Source organism: Phyllostomus hastatus, unplaced genomic scaffold (assembly GCF_019186645.2).
Source record: "Phyllostomus hastatus isolate PE091 unplaced genomic scaffold, TTU_PhHast_1.1 phas_scaffold_142, whole genome shotgun sequence".
In the NCBI taxonomy this organism is placed as follows: Eukaryota; Metazoa; Chordata; class Mammalia; order Chiroptera; family Phyllostomidae; genus Phyllostomus; species Phyllostomus hastatus.
Window position 1 is genome coordinate 1,029,477 of NW_025334010.1, and position 5,264 is coordinate 1,034,740.

Genomic DNA, 5,264 nt, shown 5'->3' on the forward strand with positions numbered 1-5,264 from the left:
TGCTTTCATGATGGAGCATGTCGTGTGTCTGACTCATTCCTGGTATATGAAAGAATTGTCCCATTTGAAACTCTGGCTGTGTAGTTAGGGGGGTTTGCATTTTATATTGTGATCTGTCATGTTCACACGTTTCAAGTAGAGGAGAACTACAGAACTCCCCGAGAGCACCCATCTTTTCTTAAAACTGTGGACCACAACCAATCGTGTAAGTGCCGTGATAAAATTAAGTGTCACTCCCCTTCAATTTCTGGGAGAAAACAGAGATTCCTAGAAGTTCTGGTAAGTGAAAAGGCATCTGTCTGTCTCTCTTCATTAGCTTCAGCTGAGTATTGCTTACAGTACATTCTAAGGAATATCACATCTTGTATTTATTTCATGGAAGCCAGAAAGCCTAATTTTTCTGTGAAATCTCTCAATTTTTAATATTGGCTAACATCTAAAGTTTCTAAATATCTCTAAAGCCAAATTTGCAGATCAGCATCACAGGACCGTGGGCGGGACTGAATCCATGACTTACTGATTTGTGTCCTTTGGGCATAAATTCTCACTCCATGTGAGCACACCATTTCTTTTCTCCTTTTCTGCTTCTCAGCTTTGAAGTTTCAGTCCTAAGTGCAGCCTTGTATCCACCAGTCAAAAGGAAATGGGAAACAATCAGACATGGATCACAGAAGTTATCCTGCTGGGCTTCCAGGTTGACCCAGAACTTGAAGTTTTCCTCTTTGGGTTCTTCCTGCAACTCTGCAGTGTCACCCTGCTGGGCAACGGGGTCATCCTGGGGCTCCTCTGCCTGGACTCCCGCCTGCACACCCCCATGTACTTCTTCCTCTCAAGCCTGCAATAGATGACATGTCGTATGCCTCGACCACTGTTCCTAAGATGCTGGCAAATCTGGTGACACACAAGAAAACCATCGCCTTTTGTCCATGCACCCTTCAGACTTTCGTATATTTGGCATATGCTGTCACAGAGTGCACGTGTTTGCTGGTGATGTCCTATGAATGGTACATGGCCACCCCCTCCAGTACTCTGTCATCCTGAGCTGGAGAGTGTGCACCATCCTGGCCGCCATGTCCTGGTTGTAGCTTCCTCCTGGCTCTGGTCCACATTACTCTCCTCCTGAGGCTGCCCTTTTGTGGGCCTCAGAAAATCAACCACCTCTTCTGTCCAATCCTGTCAGTGTTCAGATTGGCCTGTGCTGACACTAGGCTCAATGAACTTGTCCTCTTTGTGGGCTCTGTGATTGTTTTAGTGGGGCCCCTGTGCTTGGTGCTGGTCTCCTACACACACATCATCTGTGCCATCCTGAGGATCCAGTCTGGGGAGGGCCGCAGGAAGGCCTTCTCCACCTGCTCCTGCCACCTCTGTGTGGTCAGGATTTTCTCTAGCTGCGCCATTTTCATATACTTGGTTCCCAAATCCCCCCACTTTCAAGAACTAAGAAACTGTCATTGTTTTACAGCCTTTTCAACCCCATGCTGAACCCGCTGATCTACAGCCTGAGGAACTCAGAGGTCAAGGGTGCCCTGTGGAGGTTTCTGGCTAGGAGGAGGTCCCTGGGAGGGATGGTTGGGAGTATTTTGAGTGTGTGAGCTGGTCCTTCTCATGTGGGGATCTTGAATGCCCTTTTGAGTCCTTTACTTTAACCAACCCAGGACTCTTTGTCTTTGGACTTGTAAAATGAAAAAGTAATTACTCTTACTGTTTACGCCATTGATACCAAACCTGAGATAAAGTATGAAACTGAAAATCAGCCTAAACCTATGAAAGAGATGTAAATGTCTTAAAGAATATATTAGTAAACAAATCCATAAAATAAAATAATTTTACATTTTTAAAGTTTTTATTCCTTGAATGCTTGAATTGTTTAATGTTAAATAATGAACAAAATTTGCCACATTAAGAAATTAAAGATACATATTCATAGATCTAGTAAAGTGTTTGACAAAAATTAACATTAATTCATGATGAAATTCTTTACATGCTAGTAATAATAAAGAGTAAACATTTCTAAAGAGGATCTATGGAGAAAAAGGAAAGAAACCCAAGCAAACATAGTATTTAACAGTGAAATGCTAGCATCTTCTCCTATAAGTAAAGAATGAGGTACAATTGTACACCATGGCCTTGTTTTCCTCTTTTTACTAGAGATTCTAATTAGATGTGTATTTTATACACCAATGATCTAAAGGTATTCAAGATTTGGTGAATTTTTATTGGTAAAGAATTATCCATATGATAGAGATTTATTTGGAAAAGATAAAACTTAGAGAAGAAGAAATTTCTTTGTTATGAGTTAGATGGAATAATTTTCCCTAGCCAAAGGAAATTGTAGTGGAGTGTATTATGGAGTGAGGTTCCATTTGAGGACAATTAACATATTGGTTATTGTGTAAAATATGCATTTACTTATTATCAGTGACCTCATAGTTCCTAGTGAGTGTGACAACATATGTACTGAACAGAATGTGAAGCCAAATAAGTACTAACTCTATGTCTTGCCTGTGTGTCTCACTGAGCATAGCATTAAGGACAGGGTCAGGCAGCTAGCATGTGCTCACTGAATATGTTTGATTCCTGTGCTCAGAGGCTATGTTTTTGTGGTGGGAATGGAGAAAGTACAGACAAGAAACCAAGATGTTAGGTGGGGGCAGAGCGAGGTGGAGGAAGGCTGAGATGGTGAATCATAGTTTACATTTTCTCTTTATAGGATTTTATGTTGAATGTGCACCTTTTTATTTATCCTGCCCTTTCTCCTGAAGCATGTTTCCATAGTAAGGTCTTCCTAGAGCTCATCACCATCAACCTGCTTGGGTGCTTCAGGTCTTGTGTGAGGAATTTCTGATCCATGCTTTAGATTTGTTTTTTGTCCAGGTGATTTGACAGTTTATAAAAAATAGTTTGTTTTTTAAAGGCAGCTCATCTCTTGCTGTTGTGAAGGGATTTGTTTCTATTCCCGAGTCTTGCTTCAATGAGGCTAATTTGGTTGTGGGTCTGGTTTTCACGGTTTAGATTCATTTTGGAAATTTTCTTCAGGGACTGCATCTTATTCTCCAAAGCACCATGGAATGATGCATAAGCCAGAATACATAAATGTTCACTTATCCAAAATTGGCAATGCAACTGCACCATGAGCAAGGAAGTGTGCTGATCTTTGCTGTAGAAGTATCCACCCTGGAAGAGACTTTATCGCCTAATGGGTGAGCAGTGAACCTGGAGTCAGAGCCAGAGGGGCTAATCAGAGGTCCTCCTGACCAGGGCTCTGGATTCCTGGTCACTGTGGCCAACCATCTAGACTGAAGACATCCAGGTGACCAGCATCTGTGGGCCATCTGTGGTCAGCTACTCCTGAACTTTTATCTTTCTGGGGCCCCTGTGCTTGGTGCTGGTGTCCTCCATGTGCATCCCTTTACCCTCCAGAGGATCCATGTGGCCAGGGCTGCAGGAAGGCCTTCTCCACCTGCTCTTCCCATCATTGCCTGGTAAGACTCTGTTTTGGCAGCACCATAATCATCTCTAAGGCCCCCCCAAAATCACACCATCCCAAGGAATAGCAGGACATCCCTTTGCTGTTCACAACCTTTTCAGCCCCAAGGTGAACCAGCTGATATACAGCCTAAGGAACACAGATGTCAAGGGTGGCCTGCAGAGAGTAGTGTGTGAGGAGAGTCATTTCCAATTGCAGTGACATTTGAATCCCCAGCCCAAGTGCTCAGCTACCACCTGAATCCAGAGAAGCTCACTGCTGCTCCCTTCTGCCATGGTTCTTCATGAGGAGAGAACAGGCTTTCTCTCTTCCTCTGAAGGAAGCTTTCCATAGGTTACTCTCATTGATTTGTTTTAATCAGATATAATTTTTTCTTTTATTGCTCATTGAGTTGAATATCTGTGAAATTAAAATTTATATTAATTCCTATTGCGGGTTTCAAAGGTTGAATACAGTCTATCTCCATCTGTACCCTAACTGCATAAACTCAGTAACTGCATATGTCACAGGATTTTGTAAGAATGAAAAAGCTGCAGTGGATGGAAGTCATCCTGCAAAACTGATGGGCCACTCGTCCATTCTCCCAGTTGTACTCACCACTTAAAAACTATCTCAGGGAGCTCTAGTTGCATGATGCAGAGATAATTCATATGAAACTTACAGACCTCTAGTTCTCACTTTGGCAGTACAGATACTAAAATTGGAACGATACAGAGAAGATTAGCATGGCCCCTGTGCAAGGATGACACGCAAATTCATGAAGTGTTCTATATTTTTATATGCTGCCTACAAGAGACCCACCTCAGGATAAAAGACCTGCAGAGGCTGAAAGTGAAGGGCTGGAAACAAATCTTCCAAGCAAATGGACAGGAAAAAGAAGCCAGGGTAACAATACTCATATCTGACAAAATAGACTTCCAAAAAAGGTCCGTAAAGAGAGACCCAGAAGGTCACTTCATAATACTCAAGGGAAGAATCCACCAAGAAGACATAAATATTGTAAATATATATGCACCCAACATAGGAGCACCCAAATACATAAAGAAAATCTTAGAGGACTTCAAGAAAGATATGGACAGCAACACAATTATAGTGGGGGGATTTTAACACCCCCATTATCAAAAATGGACAGATCTTCCAAACAAAATATCAACAAAGATATTGTGACATTGAACAATACCCTTGATGAAATGGACTTTACTGATATATACAGAGCCCTCCATCCAAAAGAAGCTAAATACACATTCTTTTCAAATGTACATGGAACATTTTCAAAGATTGACCACATGATAGGACACAAAACAAGCCTCAAGAATTTCAAGAAAATTGAAATCATACCAAGCATTTTCTCAAACCACAAGGGACTGAAGCTAGAAACCAACCCCAAGGGAAAAAAACCCAAAACACTCAAAATCATGGAGATTAAATAGCATGCTATTAAACAATGAATGGGTCAAGAATGATATTAGGGAAGAAATCAAAAGGTTTCTGGAAACAAATGAAAATGAACTCACAACAACCCAAAACTTATGGGACACAGCCAAGGCAGTCCTGAGAGGGAAGTTCATAGCGATACAGGCCCACCTAAAAAAAGTTAGAAACATTCCAAACAAACAACCTAACCCTACGTCTACAAGAACTCGAGGAACAGCAACAAAGACAGCCCAGAGCAAGCAGAAGGAAGGAAACAACCAAGATCAGAGCAGAATTAAATGACATAGAGACCAAAAGCACAATTCTAAGGATCAATGAATCCAAGAGCTGTTTCTTTGAAAAG

General features: G+C 41.6%; 1 non-coding gene and 1 pseudogene across 1 annotated transcript; both read left to right on the forward strand.

The window, feature by feature from the left end:
- The first annotated feature begins 643 nt into the window (after positions 1-643).
- Positions 644-1,592, forward strand: LOC123830953 (annotated as a pseudogene).
- A 2,565-nt stretch (positions 1,593-4,157) lies between these two features.
- On the forward strand, positions 4,158-4,264 carry LOC123831009. The gene has a single exon (XR_006787851.1). It is a non-coding gene; the product is annotated as a U6 spliceosomal RNA (small nuclear RNA).
- Positions 4,265-5,264: the final 1,000 nt, after the last annotated feature.